Genomic DNA, 24,524 nt, shown 5'->3' with positions numbered 1-24,524 from the left:
ATACTCTAAGAGTCACATAGGAATGGTAGAGAGTACAAAGGTCTACGCATATACTAGTGATTAGTGTTATCTCTATATACATAGGGAAGGGATACCAATGGATATACTCTAAGAGTCACATAGGAATGGTAGAGAGTACAAAGGTCTACTGCATATACTAATGATTAGAGTTATCTCTATATACATAGGGAAGGGAAACCAATGGATATACTCTAAGAGTCACATAGGAATGGTAGAGAGTACAAAGGTCTACTGCATATACTAGTGATTAGAGTTATCTCTATATACATATGGAAGGGATATGAATGGATATACTCTAAGAGTCATAGGAATGGTAGAGAGTACAAAGGTCTACGCATATACTAGTGATTAGAGTTATCTCTATATACATAGGGAAGGGATATGAATGGATATACTCTAAGAGTCATAGGAATGGTAGAGAGTACAAAGGTCTACGCATACACTAGTGATTAGAGTTATCTCTATATACATAGGGAAGGGATACAAATGGATATACTCTAAGAGTCACATAGGAATGGTAGAGAGTACAAAGGTCTACGCATATACTAGTGATTAGAGTTATCTCTATATACATAGGGAAGGGATACGAATGGATATACTGTAAGAGTCACACAGGAATGGTAGAGAGTACAAAGGTCTACGCATATACTAGTGATTAGAGTTCTCTATATACATAGGGAAGGGATACGAATGGATATACTGTAAGAGTCACACAGGAATGGTAGAGTACAAAGGTCTACGCATATACTAGTGATTAGAGTTATCTCTATATACATAGGGAAGGGATACGAATGGATATACTGTAAGAGTCACACAGGAATGGTAGAGAGTACAAAGGTCTACGCATATACTAGTGATTAGAGTTATCTCTATATACATAGGGAAGGGATACAAATGGATATACTGTAAGCGTCACACAGGAATGGTAGAGTACAAAGGTCTACGCATATACTAGTGATTAGAGTTATCTCTATATACATAGGGAAGGGATACGAATGGATATACTGTAAGAGTCACATAGGAATGGAAGAGAGTGCAAAGGTCTACGCATACACTAGTGATTAGAGTTATCTCTATATACATAGGGAAGGGATACGAATGGATATACTGTAAGAGTCACACAGGAATGGTAGAGTACAAAGGTCTACGCATATACTAGTGATTAGAGTTATCTCTATATACATAGGGAAAGGGATACGAATGGATATACTGTAAGAGTCACACAGGAATGGTAGAGTACAAAGGTCTACGCATATACTAGTGATTAGAGTTCTCTATATACATAGGGAAGGGATACGAATGGATATACTGTAAGAGTCACATAGGAATGGTAGAGAGTACAAAGGTCTACGCATATACTAGTGATTAGTGTTATCTCTATATACATAAGGAAGGGATACGAATGGATATACTCTAAGAGTCACATAGGAATGGTAGAGAGTACAAAGGTCTACGCATATACTAGTGATTAGTGTTATCTCTATATACATAAGGAAGGGATACAAATGGATATACTCTAAGAGTCACATAGGAATGGTAGAGAGTACAAAGGTCTACGCATATACTAGTGATTAGTGTTATCTCTATATACATAGGGAAGGGATTCCAATGGATATACTCTAAGAGTCACATAGGAATGGTAGAGAGTACAAAGGTCTACTGCATATACTAGTGATTAGAGTTATCTCTATATACATAGGGAAGGGATACCAATGGATATACTCTAAGAGTCACATAGGAATGGTAGAGAGTACAAAGGTCTACTGCATATACTAGTGATTAGAGTTATCTCTATATACATAGGTAAGGGATACGAATGGATATACTCTAAGAGTCACATAGGAATGGTAGAGAGTACAAAGGTCTACGCATATACTAGTGATTAGAGTTATCTCTATATACATAGGGAAGGGATATGAATGGATATACTCTAAGACTCATAGGAATGGTAGAGAGTACAAAGGTCTACGCATACACTAGTGATTAGAGTTATCTCTATATACATAGGGAAGGGATACGAATGGATATACTCTAAGAGTCACATAGGAATGGTAGAGAGTACAAAGGTCTACGCATATACTAGTGATTAGAGTTATCTCTATATACATAGGGAAGGGATACGAATGGATATACTGTAAGAGTCACAAAGGAATGGTAGAGAGTACAAAGGTCTACGCATATACTAGTGATTAGAGTTCTCTATATACATAGGGAAGGGATACGAATGGATATACTGTAAGAGTCACACAGGAATGGTAGAGTACAAAGGTCTACGCAATACTAGTGATTAGAGTTATCTCTATATACATAGGGAAGGGATACGAATGGATATACTCTAAGAGTCACATAGGAATGGTAGAGAGTACAAAGGTCTGCATATACTAGTGATTAGAGTTATCTCTATATACATATGGAAGGGATATGAATGGATATACTCTAAGAGTCATAGGAATGGTAGAGAGTACAAAGGTCTACGCATATACTAGTGATTAGAGTTATCTCTATATACATAGAGAAGGGATACAAATGGATATACTGTAAGAGTCACATAGGAATGGTAGAGAGTACAAAGGTCTACGCATACACTAGTGATTAGAGTTATCTCTATATACATAGGGAAGGGATACGAATGGATATACTCTAAGAGTCACACAGGAATGGTAGAGTACAAAGGTCTACGCATATACTAGTGATTAGAGTTATCTCTATATACATAGGGAAGGGATACGAATGGATATACTGTAAGAGTCACACAGGAATGGTAGAGAGTACAAAGGTCTACGCATATACTAGTGATTAGAGTTATCTCTATATACATAGGGAAGGGATACGAATGGATATACTGTAAGCGTCACACAGGAATGGTAGAGTACAAAGGTCTACGCATATACTAGTGATTAGAGTTATCTCTATATACATAGGGAAGGGATACGAATGGATATACTGTAAGTCACATAGGAATGGTAGAGAGTACAAAGGTCTACGCATACACTAGTGATTAGAGTTATCTCTATATACATAGGGAAGGGATACGAATGGATATACTCTAAGAGTCACACAGGAATGGTAGAGTACAAAGGTCTACGCATATACTAGTGATTAGAGTTATCTCTATATACATAGGGAAGGGATACGAATGGATATACTGTAAGAGTCACACAGGAATGGTAGAGAGTACAAAGGTCTACGCATATACTAGTGATTAGAGTTATCTCTATGTACATAGGGAAGGGATACGAATGGATATACTGTAAACGTCACACAGGAATGGTAGAGTACAAAGGTCTACGCATATACTAGTGATTAGAGTTATCTCTATATACATAGGGAAGGGATACGAATGGATATACTGTAAGAGTCACATAGGAATGGAAGAGAGTACAAAGGTCTACGCATACACTAGTGATTAGAGTTATCTCTATATACATAGGGAAGGGATACGAATGGATATACTGTAAGAGTCACACAGGAATGGTAGAGTACAAAGGTCTACGCATATACTAGTGATTAGAGTTATCTCTATATACATAGGGAAAGGGATACGCATGGATATACTGTAAGAGTCGCACAGGAATGGTAGAGTACAAAGGTCTACGCATATACTAGTGATTAGAGTTATCTCTATATACATAGGGAAGGGATACGAATGTATATACTGTAAGAGTCACACAGGAATGGTAGAGTACAAAGGTCTACGCATATACTAGTGATTAGAGTTATCTCTATATACATAGGGAAGGGATACGAATGGATATACTGTAAGAGTCACATAGGAATGGTAGAGAGTACAAAGGTCTACGCATATACTAGTGATTAGAGTTATCTCTATAAACATAGGGAAGGGATACAAATGGATATACTCTAAGATTCACATAGGAATGGTAGAGAGTACAAAGGTCTACGCATATACTAGTGATTAGAGTTATCTCTATATACATAGGGAAGGGATACAAATGGATATACTCTAAGAGTCACATAGGAATGGTAGAGAGTACAAAGGTCTACTGCATATACTAGTGATTAGAGTTATCTCCATATACATAGGGAAGGGGTACGAATGGATATACTCTAAGAGTCACATAGGAATGGTAGAGAGTACAAAGGTCTACGCATATACTAGTGATTAGAGTTATCTCTATATACATAGGGAAGGGATATGAATGGATATACTGTAAGAGTCACATAGGAATGGAAGAGAGTACAAAGGTCTACGCATATACTAGTGATTAGAGTTATCTCTATATACATAGGGAAGGGATACCAATGGATATACTCTAAGAGTCACATAGGAATGGTAGAGTACAAAGGTCTACGCATATACTAGTGATTAGAGTTATCTCTATATACATAGGGAAGGGATACGAATGGATATACTCTAAGAGTCACATAGGAATGGTAGAGAGTACAAAGGTCTACGCATACACTAGTGATTAGAGTTATCTCTCTAAACATAAGGAAGGGATACGAGTTCCTTCGTTATGAAACGGGCTGGGTCCCATGTTATGTTATGGTATGGCCAGTCCAGGCCAGTTTCTGAGTGTGAGAGCCTGAGGAGCGCTTTGCAGGGGGGCGATTGAAGTTTTGTTCCACTGTCCTGGCCACTGCACCCCCCCCCCCCCCATCATCCCCTCCCTGGAGTTCCACCTGGCCACAACAACAAGTCGTGACCCACTGACCCCACCAGACCCGATGGATGAGTGACGTCACCAGAGAGGCCCTGTGATGATCAAGGGGGCACAATTATACAGGCAAACCACTGCCAAAACACTTGTATGTCTTTAGCTAGGGGGGAGGGGGGGCACTGACTGTCAGGACTGGACCAATACGGCAATACCACTAAAGTTAACACTAAGCACTGCATACACAGAGTCATTATCTGGGCATTATAAATAAATACTACTGTCTGTAAAAACACACACTTGCTGCGCAATTGCTGTCGGACTCGGTCGGGTTCGAAGTTAAATACTGACTAGAACATGACCGTTGTTGGCCCGCTCCCTCCTGCTAGCCTCGCCCACACTAGTGGTCCTCTAGTGCCGTCAATCCAGTGGTAGCGCGGCCGCAACCAATGGCGGCCCTGGGAGGACATTTGGCCAGCCCTCGCCGTAGCAGTGACGCGTTACGCGCTCGCCGCCCGCCCCGCGCCCCCTACGCGCGCCCCTCGTCGTCGTGCGTCACGGCCAGGGGCAGCGGGAACAACTGGAAAAGAGATGAATTAAGGTGAGGAAAGAATAAAGACCCGGCCTAGAGTCAGGACCCTCCTGGGGTCTGATGGATCGTGGTATTACTTCCTGCAGGATATTGTCAGGATGGAGACCTTACACATTGACACAGACCTTGTCGGCGGGAGCTTGTTGGATGGAGTTGGGTTTTGGGCTCTCTGGCTCAGCTCATTGGCTGCTTTTGGGCTCTCTGGCTCAGCTCATTGGCTGCTTTTGGGCTCTCTGGCTCAGCCCATTGGCTGCTTTTGGGCTCTCTGGCTCAGCTCATTGGCTGCTTTTGGGCTCTCTGGCTCAGCTCATTGGCTGCTTTTGGGCTCTCTGGCTCAGCTCATTGGCTGCTTTTGGGCTCTCTGGCTCAGCTCATTGGCTGCTTTTTGGCTCTCTGGCTCAGCTCATTGACTGCTTTTGGGCTCTCTGGCTCAGCTCATTGGCTGCTTTTGGGCTCTCTGGCTCAGCTCATTGGCTGCTTTTGGGCTCTCTGGCTCAGCTCATTGGCTGCTTTTGGGCTCTCTGGCTCAGCTCATTGGCTGCTTGCAGTTTTTGGTCTGTGCCATCTATGGGTACTCCTCTGCCAGGATATTAAGGAGGCCACGAGTGGTCAGCGTGTACTTCCTGCCTGTCCCATCATGGACATCTGATCGCCAGAGACGCGGCCAGCCTGTACTTCCTGCCTGTCCCATCATGGACATCTGATCTCCAGACATTGCCTCCATGGTGGCTAGAAGCGGCCCCGTGTGCTGCCGGTACTCGGCTTCAGCTACTATTTCCAGGCCATGGATCCATCCTCGCCTCATCTCCTTTATCCTTCGAGGGGGCTTCTTGGGACCACCTCAAGCACGGGCAGTTTCATTGGGTTTAGGGAAGGTTTAGTCTCAAAGAGGAACTTGTCCTTCACTGGTGAACTAGAAAGAGCTCGAACTGATCTCGGTTCTGTCCATCTGTTGGTTCATTTGCTTCTGCGCTTGACATGTTTGCTTTTGTTTCCAGGAACTCCATCACTGTATGATCCTGCATTACAAGACACTTAAGCTGACCTTTGCTGTTAGTTGGGTCGGATCTTGAGCTAAAAAAATACCAATGACTAAGGATAAAGAGGTTCAAAGCTGAACATAACTTGATGATGTGTTGGCTTTATGCCCTTCCGCTTGTGCTATACATGTGCTTGTGTCCAAGTTAGGGGCATCATGTGCGTTGTTTAAGGCTTGGATGTCTGCCCCCAATATAGTTCTGACTTGTGAAGGCCTTGGGCGCATTTACTCTGCTATAGGACCGACTAGGCTCTGAGCTGTGTGTTTCTGAATTTGAAAGTTCGTTATTTTGTGACCTTCTTTTGGTGCAGTTATATTCCTGTCTTTTTTAGGTTCCTACTTTATTTTTGCTGTTCCTAATTCTATTAATACTAATTCCGGTAAATATGCGCCCAGCTGCATTGGTGAATGCAGGGTGTGGAAATAACACTGATCGTATTGGGCCATTAGTATGAGGTCTTATGGTTTGCTCAATCTGTATTAGCATATGAAACCATCATGCAAAACCAGATCCAACACCAGGGAGTAACAATATGAATGGCAGTGTCTCACACAGGAACATACAAAGGGGTTTCTTTTGGTGGTCCTCAGTTGTTTACTGTACATGTAGATACGTGGCTCTTTTTTAACATTATTATTTCTATTGCTTGTTTTAGTTAACGTGAACCACCATCATGGATCAACCTTTTATTTGACTAATTTTATTTGCCAGTCCATTTTATACTGCGGATTGTAATGTTCCTTACTCCCCCACAGTACACACGGAGACTTCTGGTAGAGGAAACAGGTTTATTCATACAACAAGAAATTCTATTCGCTAAGGGCGCCGAGCGTCTGGCTATGACCATCTCCAGCCGCCAACTGACACTGTCCTGTTCGCGCCTTTCCTTTCATAGTCCTGCGCGTGCGCCGTGCCGCTCTAGCTTATGACGTAACGCGTCCTCACGTAAGCGTCCATAAGCTAGAGCGCATACCACATATCTCCCTCCTTTATGAAACACAGAAAGCACATTCCCCCCTTCTATAAAGCCATAGTCCGCCTCTGTACCCATAGTCTATGTGAGGCACCGGGGGCCATATTCACTAGTGTCTTTCTACCACAGTCATTGTAGCGAGAAGGCATCACAACTGCCCTTCCGCTGCGGGTGTGTCTTACCGGCACGTTCTCCCTCGCCTCAGTCTGTGCCTGGGATATCCCCGCATCTCTCACCACCGATCTCTGCCCTGCACTCTCTTGCGCTCTTCCTCCTTCGGCCTGCCCAGCTCCCTGGGCGCCCTCTTCACAGACTTCGCCTGCCTCAACTCCTTGGCTGTTCTGCTCCTGATGCAGTCTCTCTTCTGGGTGATCAGTGTCTCTGTCTGCTTCCTCCGTCCTCGGCCAGACCAATATTTTGTTGACCCTGGCCATGCGATCCTGTGACCAGACTTTTCCATCACTAAGGAGAGCCGCTCTGCCCCGCACTTCCTTAACTTGGAGCGGTTGACTGAACTTGCTGTCGCCCTTCTTTTGGAGGGTGGGCAGTTTGATCCTGACCCACTCCCCTTCTTCCAGCGACGTTTCTTTAGTGCCGTGTCGCTTGTCGTAGTGCGTTGCATATATCCTCTGGGCCTTCTCTAGATTGCTTTGCACCACCGCTGGGGACCATTTGCTGGTGATGGTCTTTTCCCTCCATGCCACATTGTCCCTAGTAAATGGATGCCGTCCTCTTAGCACCTGGAAGGGACTATATCCTACCACCGAGGGAGTAATCCGGTAGGCCCATATCATATTCATTATCTCCACTTCCCAGTCCTTGCCTTGAGAAATGGCTGCCTGGATGGATCCCATGAGCACCCTGTTGAACCTTTCGACTTGGCCGTTGCTCGCAGGGTGGTACACCGCCGTGTGTCTCACTTCGATCCCATTCCGTTTCATGTATTTCCCCCATTTGTCCGACACAAATTGTGGCCCGTTGTCACTGAGGATCGTTCTGGGTATTCCTTCCCTCAGGAACACCTCTGTTACGAATTTCAAGATCGTGTCCGTATCCATCGACTCCTGTATGTCCACTTCTGGCCACTTGGAGTACTTGTCCATCAGCACGCAGATATACTTGTTCACTCCCCGGTTGTCCAGAACCGGCCCCAGAATGTCTATCGCCACATCCTCCCAGGGACCATGTGGCGTGTCAAATTTCCCCAGCGCTGGTCGGAGTGGTCGGAGCACCTTATCCGCTCCTTGGCACTGCACACACTCCCTGACTTGCCTCTCTATGTGGGCATCCATTCCTGGCCACCAATACGTCTGTTTGACCAACGCCTTGGTTTTCACTATGCCCAGATGGCCTTCGTGGAGTGTCTTCAGCAGTCTTGGTATCAATGACTTCGGGGGTACCACTCTCTCACCTCGGTATAAGAATATCCCCGAATCACTCAAGGACAACTCTTCCCTTATTTCATAAAAGCGGCGGACACTCTCCGTCAGTTTCCTTTTGTCCGGCCACCCCAACGTGAGGTGTTTCCTGACATCTCTCTTCTCCTCGTCGAGTTCGTAGGCCTCCTGCCACTCCTGAGCGCTGATGGCTGTCTCGTGATCCTCCATGCAAGCGACCATCTCCTCTGTCTCGGGGGTGGCACTCGGGGCATCTTCCATCGCCGCCGCCCTGCTGAGGTAGTCCGCCACCCTGTTCTGCGTGCCCGGAAGGTACTCGACATCGTAGGTGTAGTCTAGCAGCTTCAGGGACATCTTCGCTATCCTCGGGGTGGCAGTGTCGTGGCCGGATGACGTCAACACCTTGACGAGGGGCTTGTGGTCCGTTTGGAGCCTGAACCTCGTGCCCCATATGAATTGACGAAATTTACCCAGCGCCCATGTGACGGCCAGCATTTCCTTTTCTATCACGCTGTACCTCTGTTCCGTTGGGGATAGTGCCCTGGAAGCGAAGCTGATTGTTTCTTTCGTTCCATCTGTCCTCTCCTGCGCCAGGACCGCCCCCAAGCCCTTGTCACTCGCATCCGTAGTTACGATGGTCTTGCCCGTGGGTACATATCCCTGTAACGGAATGGCCTGGCTGATGCATTCTTTGATGGAGTCGAATTCAGACTGGGCCTCCTTGTCCCACTCGAATTTCGTATTGTGCCTGATCAGTTGCCTCATCCGGTGCGTCCTAGTGGCGAAGTGTCTTACAAACTTGCTGTAATACTCGGCCATGCCGAGAAATGACCGCACTTCCTCTTTGGTCGCTGGGGCTTTGGCGTCCTTTATGGCCTTGACGTTCAGTTCTTTCGGTAAGATGCCATGCGTTCCTATCTCGTGCCCAAGGTAGGTCACTGAGCGAGACCCGATTCTACACTTGCTCCATTCAGCTGTCAATCCCTTGTTCTGTAGCACTCCCAACACCTGGTGCAGTTTCTTGTCATGCTCATTCTTGTCGGAGCCCATCACCAGGATGTCGTCTTGGAAGTATTGCACTCCCGGGATGTCTTTGAATAGCCTGTGCATGAGCTTCTGGAACACGGCCGCGGCGGATGCCAGTCCGAAGGGCATCCTCCTGAACTGGTAGCACCCAAATGGCGTTATGAAGGCCGTGTATTTCCTGCTCGCTGGGTGCAGTTCTATCTGGTAGTACGCAGACGTGAGGTCTATGGTGGAGTAGTGCGTGATCCCTTTGGTCTTGGCCAACATCTCCTCTATTCTAGGGAGTGGGAACCTCTCCACAATGAGATTTTTGTTGAGCTCCCTCAGGTCCACGCAGAGCCTGACCTTGCCGTTGGGCTTTTTAACTACCACCAAGGGCGATAGCCATTCCGCGCTGTCCACTGGCTCGATGATTTCTAGCTCCTCCAGTTTCCGTAGTTCCTGACGTACTGCCTCGCTGGTGGATATTGGAATGTTCCGAACTTTGTGCACGACCGGTTTTGCTCCTTCCTTGAGGACCATTTTGTGCACGAATTTCTCCAGCTTGCCCACTGTACCTTCAAATACTTTGGGGTATGCTGCCTTCCAGTCTTCCTCCTTCGAGAGGGGCCATTCCTCTGTCAGCAAGATCTGTTCTCTCCCTCCTGGGTTGAGTACGATGCCGAGGGCACCCGCATCTCTCCATCCCAACACCGACGGACCCTTCTCCGCCACATATAGCGTGCACGTGGCCGTCCTTCCTCTGAACTCGAATTCCAGGTCTCTGCATCCCACTAGGGGAATGGCATCTTCAGTGTATGAGATGGGCCTGATGTCAGGTGGCCATAGCTCGGGTCCCAACACCGGGGCAAAATCTTCCTCCCATATTGACCTCTGCACTATCGTCCAGGGGGAACCCGAATCCACCGCTACATAGACTTTGACGCCTCCGATGTGCATGTCTGTGCGTGGCTTGTCCCTTCGTTTCCCCGACACGTCCAGCACTTGGTCCTCTATGCATAGTACCAGGTCGTCCTCATCCGGTTCCTCTTCCTCACTCGCTTCTGCAGTGGCTGCTTCGATGCACTTTACCGTAGACTTCAACCCTTTCTTCCGGCAGACTTTTTCAAAATGCCCCGTCAGTCCGCAATAGGAGCACTTGGCGCGAAACGCGGGACAACGTCTGTCCTGGGCTGCGTGGGCGGCGCTGCCACACCTGTAGCATGCGAACTTCGTCCCCTGGCTGGAGCGAGGCATCTGCTTCCCCGGTCCTTTCGCCTCCTTCCTCAGGTCTCCACTGGCATTTCTTTGCTTGCTGGAGTGGTGTGCCTCGTCTATTTTGTTGATCATCTGTTTTGGCGCGCTTTCTCTTTTTGCCGCGTCTGCGCCTCTCTTCGACATTTCCGCCTTTTTGACCATTGCCACGACCTCCTTCAGGGTGGTTTCGTTCATTGCCCACAGCTTGTCTTGGACTGCCCTGCTGGTGGTGTGCATCACGATTTGGTCCTTGATGTATTCGTCTTGCAGGTTCCCGTACCTACACGTGATTGCAAGTCGGCGGAGGGCAGCCACATAGTCGTCGATCGATTCTCCCGCCTCTTGCTTCCTCTGCTGGAAGTTGTAGCGGTCTATCGAGACACAGACCGCTGGGCGATAGTGGCTGTCCAGGTCGTCCAGTGCATTCACGAAGACATCCGTTTCTTCTGCACCCCTCTCCTTAGGCACCAAGTTCTTATAGACCCGTACCCCTTCTGGGCCTAAATTGTGGAGCAATAGTCTTTTCTTTCTATCCGGTTTGTATTCACTTTCGCTTTCGTCTTCCAGCGCCTCAATGTAATTTAGGAAGTACTCTTTCCAATCTTCCCATTTTAGTTGGGGTTCGCCTGGTCTGGTCAGGAACGGGACGGGCGCCATTAGTGTTGACGCTTGACTCGTCATTCTGGCTTCACCTCTGGGTCCTCCTTCCTGGGGTCTTTGGGTAGGCTCACCGGACGCTCCTGCGTTCCCTGCCGTGTCGCCTGGGCCCCTTGGGCTGCCCGGGGTATTATCCCTTGTGGCGTGTGCTGCCTGTGCGTCCTTCCCCCCTTCTTCTGAAGTGGGGGTGTCTCCCTTGGTTGCCAGGGTGCTGCCTGGGGGTCCTGGAGGCTTGGGTCGCACGACCTTCTGCTATGCCCGTGAACGTTCCTTCCTTTGCTGTTGCGCTGCTGCCACGCCCTTGCTCCTGTGTTGTACCTGTGCCTCACTGGCCCGTGGATGTGGGCTGTGGAGGTATCCTGTGATCTTCTTCGTTTCTTCTCTTTTTCCTAGCACCAGGTGGTGTTCGAATCTCAGCCTCGTCGCCACTGTAATGTTCCTTACTCCCCCACAGTACACACGGAGACTTCTGGTAGAGGAAACAGGTTTATTCATACAACAAGAAATTCTATTCGCTAAGGGCGCCGAGCGTCTGGCTATGACCATCTCCAGCCGCCAACTGACACTGTCCTGTTCGCGCCTTTCCTTTCATAGTCCTGCGCGTGCGCCGTGCCGCTCTAGCTTATGACGTAACGCGTCCTCACGTAAGCGTCCATAAGCTAGAGCGCATACCACACGGATTTTTCTTGTTACCTCACTTAGTTATTTCAATTGAAGCTCCAGCAAGAAAATACCAGGTAGAGAAGGGCTTAGAGTGATGGAGTTCTGTGCATTGTAATTTTGAAATACTTTAGCTGGAGTTAATCCTTGGCAAAGGGAGCTCCAAGTATTACTAATAGTACAGGCTTTGTGTGCTGGGTTGGTTCTGATTGCTAGGTGTAATGTTTTCATAATTTTATTGTAATCATGAGTCCGCCGCCACAGACATTTGCACCAGTTTTAGTCCTTTTAGAGTGTCTCTTGTGTTAAGTCTATGCATAAAGATACGCATCTTTTATAACTACTTGTGTGGTGTCCTTTGTAGTGTCCTTCACTGTGTATGATCATAAATGCTTCACACGCTGCCTCTGAGATAAGCTTAGCTGCTCGTGCTACGTTACCACAGGGTTGAGCAGGTGTTATCAAAGGCTGTAGCCCCCTTACTCTGACTTAGGAAGAATGGTCCCCACTTGGACAATGGCCAGCCACTGCCAACTAGAGACCCCCATTTCCAACAAACAACCATTCCGATTTTGAGAAGAGTAAACATCTCAATGCCCATTAGATTCCCCCATGTTAGACTAATGTTCTGATTTGTTACCTTTGCCTCAAATTGTAAAGCGCTCTGATATCCTTCGGGTTCAAGTTCACGCTATATAAAACTTTATAAATAACTAAATGTAACTTTCATGATCGAGGTAACTGTTAGCAGCAATACTACGTGTCTCTCCTCGGAGACTCTGACATCTTTCCAGTGCTCACCGTATTTACCCGTACATATATAACTGACCGAATCCGATATTCTGATCCGAAGTGTTAAAGATGTCAAATCATCCCTCACACACCAGGCACCAGATTGTTGTCCCCGCACTCGCATAATGATGCAATTGATGTGCACGTGCACCGTAGGAACCTGTGGTTCACATCAATTGCATAGTTATGCCGCATTAAATATACGAGTGCGACCGGCTATACTCATCATCTGGGGATTCATTTGCTTTCCCTTTCTGCAGGTAAGTGCACCTCCTTCAAAACCCTAACTCCTCGTCCTATCATTCCTCTTAGTATTGTAAATTGCTCCTCATCTCTTACCTGTTTTTGTATAGTTACAAATCGTTAAAAATGTTGTAATCTGCTATATTTCAATGCTGTTGATTGTTTGCTGATTTTTGGTTCCTGTGACTGCAATTATTTTATACTCATGTAAAGCGCTCTGATACTTCTGGTCCAGCCAGCGCTATATAAAACCTCAAAGAGAAATAAATAAATAATAAAAGTTCAATTACCAGACAATCAGGCAGGTACCAACCTCTTTAGGGAGGACTGACTGGTGCAGCCGCACCTGGTGCTGACCTGGGGGGCGTTGTGTGAAGAAATAACTTCTGGGTTTAATAGCACCTGCTGCAAAGTACCTTGTGGGTAGTGTGTCCAGCAGTTTTCAGGCAACAATAAAAATGGCAAGTTAACTCTGGTGGTTAATGTTCCTGCTAGAGAGATCAGAGTTTGGGCTAGTGGCTAGTGACAGTTTTGACTCAACATAAAGTAGCACAAAGGGTTAATAAGTCTGCTGCAAAGAACATGTACCATGCAAATCACATAACTGTATTTTATGTGCGTAGCTCAGTGGTTACTGCTTTTGCCACAGACATGTTTTTGTAACCAGCAGTTCCTAATATAACGCAATGACCAATAAACTGTCATCAAAGAGCTGCAGGCAAACTGCATGCTATAGGTTAGAACATTATTTTTTCCCCAGTTTCTCATTATCCAAATGCTGCTAAAAAATGTTTGTTTGGGTAGAAATATATTCTTAATATTAAAGCCAACCCCAACCACTGAGGTACCTTTTTAATCCTGAGTTTGTGCTTCTCCAGAATTCATTCTTAAAATGTACTGCCTACCAGTGTGGGTGATAAGTGATTTCTACACCCTGCAATTCACATTGTCCTATGTATTATTTCATAAAGACTGATTTTACACACATATAATTAATTGTCTCCATATGTAATGGGTGTGTGTTGTAAAGTGCTCACACAACCTACACTGCCTGGTAAGAGTAGCGCTATGAAAAACAAATGAAATGCCTATGAGAATGGCTATGCAGAGAAGAAGGGCACTGTTGGAGGGTGTTGGCAAGGGATTCCTCGGAGAAGGAGATGATGGGGAGTGCCAAAAAAGACTGTTGCCCCTGGCGCCACCAGCGCCTTCTTCATGTCAGAGTTTACTATTTGTACTCCTTTTCAAAGGGGTTAAAGACTGGGCCCCTGCACTTTAAACCCTTGACCCACGCAGGTGCTTATTTACATGTCACGACTAGTGCAAGCCCTGTCCATAACGCAGGGTACAGTGTATTTAAACGGTTTGGCATATACTTTTAAGTTTTATATGCCCCAGAATAGGTGAGATTCAATTGCTACCCTTGTTCTGTGTGTGATTCTAGAATGTTTCACAATCCCATGACTTTAGTGATGTACAGGCAACATTGCAGGCAGCACCCACACTCTGAAAAGTGTCCCAGTGCCACTTGTCTGGGTGCCTTTGTGTGAATTTTTCATTCTTTCTGGCCAGGGGCCGTGTTAGACATTTCCATGCTTTCTGGTAACTTATGTGTGACGTTTCCATGCTTTCTGGTAACTTATGTGTGACGTTTCCATGCTTTCTGGCCGGGGTGCCTATGTTTGATATTTCCATGCTTACTGGTCTGGGTGCATATGTGTAACGTTTCCATGTTTTCTGGCCCGGTGTGACCAGGCCTGGGTGTGATGTTTCCAGTACTTCTGGCCTCTGTGCCCTAGGTGCTAGTTATAAGATGCTCTTGTGTGACATTGCCACAGTTTCTGCCCTCAGGATATAAAAATCATGTAATGTTTGCACATTGTCTTGAACATTTTATCCTCTGAACCTTTGCACAGTTGTTTGAAGTTAAGTGTTTTTTTAAATGTCTTTATACTATTTTATATTAATAATACATTTTGTGCTCGACATTTCATTTTTTAGCGTTCTCTGTAGGAATGTCTGTGATTTATGACTGGGTATCCTGGTGCTCCATAAGGTGATCATTTAGTATGCTTTAAAAGTTAATACAATCTAATATGTAATGAAAAATGTGTGAAAATGCATTGTTTTGGCCTTTCTGTCCCCAACATTTTCTTGGGGGCGAAAACCCCCCAGACTCCCCCTAGTAGTGGTTGCTCACTGCGCTTGCTCGCTACACACCATATGGGGGCTGGTCTCACTTTTACTTTGTTCTCTCTGATTCACTCCTTGTGTCTATTTTTGGTGCTCTCTGTAAGAATGTCTCTGGGTACGTATGACTGGGTGGGTAACCTGGTGCTCTTTAAGGTCATCACCTACTATTTACTGTGCTTTAAAAGTTGATACAATTAAATATGTAATTAAAAATGTGCTGTAAAATGCGCCATTTTGGTGGGTTTTTTCCCAAAATTTCCCCCCCAAATTCCCTAGTAGTAATCAAGCTCGCTCGCACGCAACGCGCCGGACAGGCTGGTCTGACAATTTGCCAGGGCTGCTTTGAGTTCCCAGTCCGGCCCTGATCCAAGCTTTCAGGGCCTTGTAGTAATCCTCCTTGTTCTTGCACCCTGTACGTGGAACCTTGAATTTTTTGCAAAAGAACGTCAGTTCTTTTTTTGTGTAGTCATCCAACTTTGACGCATCCCATTCTATCTCCAACACCTCAGAGGCTACAGATATTGCCCTCTCCACGCTGTTTGTGCCAGGCATGGCTTCAAACAAAAGGGATCTTCTTCCAGCAAAGAAAAAAATTAAAAAGTCTGTGGCTAAGTTACTGGATTGTATCACTATGCAATGGTCAATAATCACTGCATGGACACTGCAAATGTAAATTCGTGATCCTTACCGCTGCGTCCAATGTTAGAATTGGGGCTCTCTGGTTGGCACAGGTATGTACTTGCGACAAGCAGGGATCCTCTTCTCTAAGTCAGGGCGAAGGATTACCCTCTAAAAATAACCCCTGCTTACCCTCTAGGTAGTGTGGCACAAGCAGTCAAGGCTAATCTTTAGAGCACATAGGGTTAAACATTTGGAGTATCACACACAATAACCACCAACCCACCACACAATGACACCAGACTGTATTCTTGTAAAAATATATCTCCTTTACATAGATTTAAAGCAGGCTTGTAAATACAGTCTTTGTACAGTTCAAAATGGTTCCAGTTGCTTGTTCAGGTTGCCACAGTTCTTGTTCAGCTTTAAAAATAGTTCTTACACTTCAAAAGGGGTGCCACAGTTCTTGAAGGCAATCTTTGGGGCCTTCTACCCAGTTCCAGGAGAGTACATTGCTCCCTAGCGCTTCTGTGCGCTTCTTTCGGTTCCTAATTCAAGGCCCAATCAACCCTCGCGCCTTTCACGTGAGCAGGTGTGCGCGGCGTACACTACAATGGCCGGAATGAGAAGTACCGGCCTCCCAGCCACAAGCGCACAATTCTCAGTGCACACTCCAGGCTTGATCAACTTAACTAGGATGATGAGCACAGAGTCTGGAAACTTCAAAAAGCGGACAGTCAAGTGTGGCAATCTTTTAGAAGTGGCCGCTCAAGGACTTGGGCATGGTTTGCAGCGTACCGACTCCCTTTGGGAGAGTTAGTGCACCTCGTAGGGCTGAGAGGTGTCCCGTAATACCACCGGCAAAAGGGCCTTGCGAACTCTCGCGTGTGTCGTGTGTCACGCGTAACGCGCGGTGAGAGTACGAGGCGTTCGGGTGGCTGTACGACTCGAACTGAGCTGCGGGATGGCTTCACGGAGTCTCACAGTTCAGAGCGCACAAAGCGGGGGGCCAACAGGGGACGAGGGGTGCGCGCCTCGCGGACTCCGTGTCCAGAGGGCGGCGGACCTCAATAGCAAAACAGTACCCTAGAGTACTTGAGAGGGGGGTTCCGGGGCGGACAATGCCGGGGTCGATTCCAGGTCCCACGTCGCGGTGTCTTCCTCTGTAGATTCGAGCTACGGCTCGGCTCAGGAGGGCAGCGTTGCATTGAGGGTCAGGTCTTTCGGCGAAGGGCTCCTGGTCTGGCAAGAGGGGGCAGGGCCCCGGGCAGCAGTGTGAGACGCGAACAAAGCCTCTCTACGCTCAGCGTGTATTCCTTCTCTCCCCGTGCCGCTGCAGTTTACGAACGGTTGCGCTGGGGCTTCAGGGCAACTTCTTCTTCTGTGGAGTTCTGCAGTTAGGCAGGCGACAGGTACGTTGCTTGGGCCAGCGAGGCTGGTCTTTGCGATGTCAGCTGGGGCCCGCCCGGCAGCTTCTCTTTCCAGGAGGAGTAGCGCCCACTGTTCCTGGGGCACAGTTCAGGGGGCAAGTTCCACAGCAAGCCCTTGGAGATTGTCTAATGCACAAGTAGTTCAAAAAGTCTTAGTCTTTTCCTTCCTCTCTCCTTCTGCAGCAAGGCACCCACCACAGGCCAGTCTCTCAGGATTAGAGACAATACTTCTCCATGCAGCTTTTTCCAGGCCCTTCTCTTCAGGCAGAGTTTCTTCTTGGCGTCAACAGGATCGGATTTACAAGGAGCAGGGCTCCTACTTTTATACAGCATTTTCTTTGTTCTTACAGGCCAGGGGGGCCTCTGCATAACTTCTTTCAGTCTCTGAGCACTTTGTTGGGTGTACTCTGGTGTCTTCTTTCAGTGCGAGGGGCAGGCACATCAGACGCTCCACAGGAGGTCGAGCCAGCATTGTAAGGACAGGGGCAGCCAGGAGTACCTTGTTGACAGTGCTTCTCCCTCCCTGGGCCAGGTGTCGGCTGAGTCATCAGTCACTCCCCAGGGGGCGGAGCCAGCATTGTGGTGGCAAGCACAGCCCTATTCAGAGTCCACGGGCACTCCCACCTCCCACTAAGGTGTAATCCTGGCATTCACCACCTGTCATCCCCCAGCCCTGTCACTCACATATCCCAGACAGTCAGATACACATCCAAGCAGAGGCAGGCTGAAATGGTTAGGCAAGCAAATGCTAACACGAACTTTCTAAAAGTAGCATTTGCAAACACAGGATATTAAAATAAACTTTACTAAAAGAAGTATATTATTCTGAGTTCAGGCATATTAAACTTGACTTTCTACCATGTTCCCTGGGCCTGCTGGGATTATAGAGTGTAATAATTCCAGCAGCCCATCTCGGCCTAAGAGAACAGGTAGCCTTACAATAGTGAAATACGAATTTGGCAGTAATTCACTATAAGGACATGCCATACACATCAGGGCTTGTCCTACCTTACACTTACAGTGCACCCTGCCCTTGGGCCTACCATAGTGGTGACTAATATGAAGTAAAGGGAAGGTTTAGGGGCTGGCAAGTGTGTGCATGACAGTACCAGACTGCACACATTTTAAAAAGGCTGCTTCTGTGGGTGGCGCAACCAGCGCTGCAGGCCCACTAGCAGTATTGGTATTTACAAGCCCTGGCACTCCTGGTGCACTTTACTGGGGACTGACAGTAAATCCAATGAGCCAATCATGGAGATCAATTACAGGTACACTTTATATTGGGAGCACTTGCACTGCTGCACGGATTGGCTGTGGCGCAGTACCCTGAGCAGCTAACACCAGCAAAACATCTGAGGCACATCAGCAAAAAGTGGAAGGGAGACTCACGCCAAGGTGCCAGGTCTAACGCACACACAGGGGGGGGCTGCCCTCTAAGCAGTCGATACTGCAGCTGTCAATCACCGGTGTGGCACCATGGAGGCCGGGTTCAATAGTCCAGATGTGCCGGCGTAGAGTGCAGTCATGTGACGTCAGGAGGAACTAGGCAGAAGCGGCGGGGGCATCTGAGAGAGTACAGGCGAGACTTGAGTCTCTCTCATGCCATGGCCGGGCCACAAGAGGGGGCATGAATGAACTTGTGCAATGGGCATATGGCAGCTGGCGCTCGCAAAATAGACTGCCGCAAATTGTGTGATCCAGATTCGATAGACCCCACCGGCCTTCTTGGGAGCTTGCAGCATTTCAGTTATGGCAACATTATTTATAAATATGGCAGAGCTCGCATGCAGTCTTGGCTAAACTCCAAATAGCATGTGAAGCTGTTTTTTACCAATTATAATCCCTTGAATAACAAATGAAAGGACACCACACAAGGTATATATCAAATATATATGTATTTATTTCTAACACAACCCCTCTGCACTCTTTGAGGTTAGAGGTAAAAGTACATCACAAGTTACTTAATTAGCATAGGATAAGTTGCACAATTTACAGTAATGCCCTAGAGGCCTCACAAACCATATACTAAAATAGGGGTATAAGAACCACGATAAATAGTGAGCAGGCCTAGGGCCTAGAGAATCGCTGGGGCTACACTAGACAACCAAAGGATAGGAGGTAGGAGACCAACGGGAGACACATCCAGTGTCTAAACAATCGCGAGTTGCCATTGACAAATGGGAACGTAAAAGTTACAAAGTTACAGTTTTAGGGCACTTCCGGATGGACTACGACAAAACCCCTTTAGACTAGGACACTTCAAGAGTCAAGACCCACGGGAGCACCGGAGTACTCGTGTTACCTCACCCAGGGAAGCCGGGTGCATAGGTGCTTTTTGATGTCTAGTTTTGTCAATGTTTTATATGGAAATCTGCAAAGAAGTGCTGCAGGCTACCAGAGGAAAAGTGTCCAGGTGGATCGAGAAACTGAAGAACCTGAAAGCAGAGAGGGCAGAGTCTGGGTCACTAGCCAGTGACCCGGAAGGAACCAGAAAGGAACCAGGCATTGTAGAGGAGATTTCAGGTGAAGAGGTAAAGCTTGTCTCTGCAGCCACGAGGACCAGGAGGTGTTGACGATGACCAGGAGCTGGATTCGAACTGTCCCACAAAAAGTCTAGTTGACTGCGGCATCGGTATCCAGATTGGACACAACAAGCTTTGGCAAACGCAACCCATGCAGGAAGTGAATATTGGCTTCGAGTCAGACCAGCACGGTCTTGGGCGCTTCTCCTTTGGAGGAAAGCTGGAGCAAGCCTGCAGCAACCAGGCCAGTGTTGTAAATTCAATAGAAAGTCTTCAGAGGGCAAACTAGCCAGCGGGCTAGCAACTGGAAAGACGTGTCAAGCTGAAATGCAGGATCAGCCCCACGTGACACTCGTAAAGGGGTGAGTTTGGAGCAAACTGTGATCTGGTCTGGGGCTTCTCGTACCCCAATGCACAACTTCAAGTTACCTCAGGAGTCAATGCAGTTAGCAAAATGCAGGATGACCAGGGTGTCCGGTCCCACATCTCTCGTGTCAACCACTGGTCTCAGCTTTACTGTGGATGTGGATCTGAGTCAGGGAAGTCTGGAAGTCCAGTTCCTGTGTCGCTGAGTCTTCGGATTCTGGCAGGAGCGTCGACAAAGCAGACCGGCAAGTTCCTGGTGGTGCCTGTTTGCACAGGGTGGTCACTCTTTGACCACAAGGGAGATGTCTTCAGTCTTCTCGTCGAAATAGAACGTCGAAGGTCCAAGAGTTCTGTATCAGTTTCATTCCAGGATAATCTAAAGTCCTGGGGACACAGCTCCTATCTTTATACTAAACTAAAGGGCTGGATTACCTGCTAGGTCCCTCCTATGGGTGGACCTGGGAAGGGGGTGGTTACACCCCTTTCCCTTTGTCCAGTTTTGCGTCAGAGCAGTGCTGGAGTGCCCCAGCAACTGGTTTGAACCGGGCTATGCATGGAGCACCTTGTGTGCCCCCGGCAATGTCTGGAAAAGCATCTTTCCATTCAACCCACCCTGCCCCAATACACTACAGGCTGTCTCGGGAGGTGCTAGCACCTCCCTCGACAGGAAACCTATTGTCCAGGCTCTTTGCTGGAGTTTCCCCCAGCAGCAGGAGGTTACTCGTGTCTATGGAAGCAGCATCCAATTTGTGATGCTGAGGCTCTGTTTAACTTTAATCGGGTAAAGCAGTAACTACACGTCTTCTCCCTCTAGAAGGGTGGAATGCTACCCCCGCCGCCAGGACTGGCGGGGTGGGGGGTAGTATTCCAAAGTGTTTGTCACCTTACACATGTTTTGATAAAGCCAAACTAAAGTTAGCATTAACCGCGAGGATTATAATGCACTTAAGAGCATATGGTATGGCTATATAATAGAACAGATCTAAGGAGATGGTTCCGAAAGCTGCAGAGGGGCTCAGCTCTTGCTATGGCACCCTCACACAAAACCAACACTCTGCCTCCAGGATTGTTAAGGCCTGCCATAGGAGTGACTTATAGGTTACTATGTGTCTATATATAAGGTAGATATAGATTTACTATATCTAAGTAAGGGGTGATTACACCACCTTACCCAAGCTGAGTGATCAGCCTGTGGTGTCAGTTTGGAGGGCCAGCCAGGGCTGGCATAATACATGCTGCAGCCCCTGGTAGGCCTTGGATACACCTATGCCCTGGGTACCTATGGTACACTATACAGGGGCTCACAAATGTGACCCAATACCCAATCTGGTATGTACCTAAAATACATGGCATCAATTTAGAGAGAGAACAGCTGGGCTGTGGGTCTGATTAGCAGGCCCACAGCCACACTAAAGTCGAAAAACCAGAAAATCACAGCAAAAGTGGGGGTGACCATAGGAAGCAGACCCTACTCCTACAATGTTCATGCCTCAAGGACACAGCGCCCAGAAGTCAGTCAGTAGTGCCTCTGAGGGGGTCATGTTTACGCCTCAGGGACACAGCGCCCAGAAGTCCATCAGTAGCGCCTCTGAGGGTCAGTGTTCATGCCTCAGGGACACAGCACCCAGAAGTCCGTGAGTAGCGCCTCTTAGGGTGTCATGTTGATGCCTCAGGGACACAGCGCCCAGAAGTCTGTCAGTAGCGCCTCCGAGTGTCATGTTCATGCCCCAGAGACACAGCGCCCAGAAGTCTTTCTATAGCCTTGCTGTGTCTCATGTTGTCCCCTTCTTTAAAGAGGCCACTTCGTGGTCTCTCCCAGCTGCATCTATTGAGCTAATGAATCCTTGCACCCCCACCCCCCTAGAGAGCGATGAGCTGATGTATCCTTGCACCCCACCCCCCTAGAGAGCGATGAGCTGATGTGTCCTTGCACCCCTCAGAGTGCAATGAGCTGATGTGTCCTTGCACTCCTCAGAGTGCAATGAGCTGATGTGTCCTTGCACCCCTCAGAGTGCTATGAGCTGATGTGTCCTTGCGCCCCCCCTAGTGTTCTGACATGAAGTATCCTTGCACAGCCGCCCCCCCCCCGAGTGCTAGCATTGAACTGCCCTTTCTGACTCCTTCCTCTGTGTCTGGGCCTCGTGTGCCAAGTCCTGATGTGGCCTGTGCATGCAGGGAACGCAGGCCTGTGGCTTTGACATGCTTTCAGCTGTTCTTAAAGAGAATCTCCATTCTTGTGCTTGAATAGACCACGAATGCGGTCAAACTGAGCCAGAGAGCGTCTCGAACCGGAACAGAAAGGAGTCCCGGGCACAACACTCAGCGTGGCCACATTAGAGAATTGGCTGAAAATGTGGCCCACGTTAGCAAAGTGGGCAGTTCTGACTTGGTAAGGACAGCTGTAGAAGTGCTCTGGCAGGGATGGAAGACAGCTTGGCTTTGAGCTTGCTGCAGGTAACATCGCAATGACCTGTCCCCAGCCCTCAGACACTGCCCCCACACTGACCTGTCCCCATCCCTTTTGCACTGCCTGGTCGCAGTGACCTGTCCCCAGCCCTCCGGCACTGCCTGGTCGCCCTGTGGGCCAGTCCGACACAGACACATGAGAAACAAACCAGGTGCTTTCTTTAATGGTCGTTTGCCATCAAAGCTTCTAACCTTTGTAAAAAGAGCGAGACGGCAGCAGAGCCCCGTAAGCAATCCCAAACTTTGCCTAACTTTATTGATTTCCAGAGAAGGAACCTGGAACCAGCTGGAACAGTGCACTCCTGTCTAGAGATCTCCCATAAACCTGTGGGTCTGAGAGGGGAGCTTTCTATGGCCCTGATTACACTCAAACCCTTGATAGTTGCACTATCTGTGATACCAAAATATTGATGGCAACTCATTTGTGCAATGAACCATGCACTCCTGCATGTGTCCCAAGTGGATTTCGGCAGAGTTTGCAGGATGAAAAATGGCCGATAAATCATTTGATCAGTGGCGATGCTAAAGGAGGCAGTTGAGACCCATGCCCACCTCTGTCAAGACTCTAACTGGGTTCCACCACCAAACACATTGAATATATCAAGGGGCAACAACACTGAAAAAACAAGCAATGGTAAATGCATTAGGTTTCGCCTGGGGGGGAAAATAATACGTTCAGAGGTGGTGGAGCAGAGTAATGAGTGCAGAGAGAATGGTCTGAGTCCTTTCTGTGCAAGAATGAAGGTTAAGTGTCGAGCGCAGAGAATGGTGTGAGTACTCTGTGCAAGAATGAAGGTTGAGAGGTGCAGAGAGAATGGTGTGAGTCCTCGCTGTGCAAGAATGAAGGTTGACTGCAGAGAGCATGGTGTGAGTCCTCTCTGTGCAAGAATGAAGGTTGAGTGCAGAGAGCATGGTGTGAGTCCTCTCTGTGCAAGAATGAAGGTTGAGTGCAGAGAGAATGGTGTGAGTCCTCTCTGTTCAAGAATGAAGGTTGACTGCAGAGAGCATGGTGTGAGTCCTCTCTGTGCAAGAATGAAGGTTGAGTGCAGAGAGAATGGTGTGAGTCCGCTCTGTACAAGAATGAAGGTTGAGCGCAGAGAGAATGGTGTGAGTCCTCTCTGTGCAAGAATGAAGGTTGATAAGTGTCGAGTGCAGAGAATGGTGTGAGTCCTCTCTGTGCAAGAATGAAGGTTGATAAGGGTCGAGTGCAGAGAGAATGCTGTGAGTACTCTGTCCAAGAATGAAGGTTGATAAGTGTCTGAGGCAGAGAGAATGCTGTGAGTACTCTGTCCAAGAATGAAGGTTGATAAGTGTCTGAGGCAGAGAGAATGGTGTGAGTACTTTCTGTCCAAGAATGAAGGTTGATAAGTGTCTGAGGCAGAGAGAATGGTGTGAGTACTTTCTGTGCAAGAATAAAGGTTGATAAGGGTCGAGTGCAGAGAGAATGCTGTGAGTACTCTGTCCAAGAATGAAGGTTGATAAGTGTCTGAGGCAGAGAGAATGCTGTGAGTACTCTGTCCAAGAATGAAGGTTGATAAGTGTCTGAGGCAGAGAGAATGGTGTGAGTACTTTCTGTCCAAGAATGAAGGTTGATAAGTGTCTGAGGCAGAGAGAATGGTGTGAGTACTTTCTGTGCAAGAATAAAGGTTGATAAGTGCCTGAGTGCAGGGTGA

The 24,524-nt window shown here is 47.5% G+C and overlaps 1 long non-coding RNA gene across 1 annotated transcript in view; it reads left to right on the top strand.

The window, feature by feature from the left end:
- The window catches only part of LOC147666750 (uncharacterized), a 92,684-nt gene that overhangs the window by 30,423 nt on the left and 37,737 nt on the right, over positions 1–24,524 (top strand). The gene's annotated exons all lie outside the window — the stretch shown is intronic.

This window comes from Lissotriton vulgaris, unplaced genomic scaffold (genome assembly GCF_964263255.1).
Source record: "Lissotriton vulgaris unplaced genomic scaffold, aLisVul1.2 SCAFFOLD_831, whole genome shotgun sequence".
Classification (NCBI taxonomy): Eukaryota; Metazoa; Chordata; class Amphibia; order Caudata; family Salamandridae; genus Lissotriton; species Lissotriton vulgaris.
This window is presented reverse-complemented; position numbering and strand designations above follow the sequence as displayed.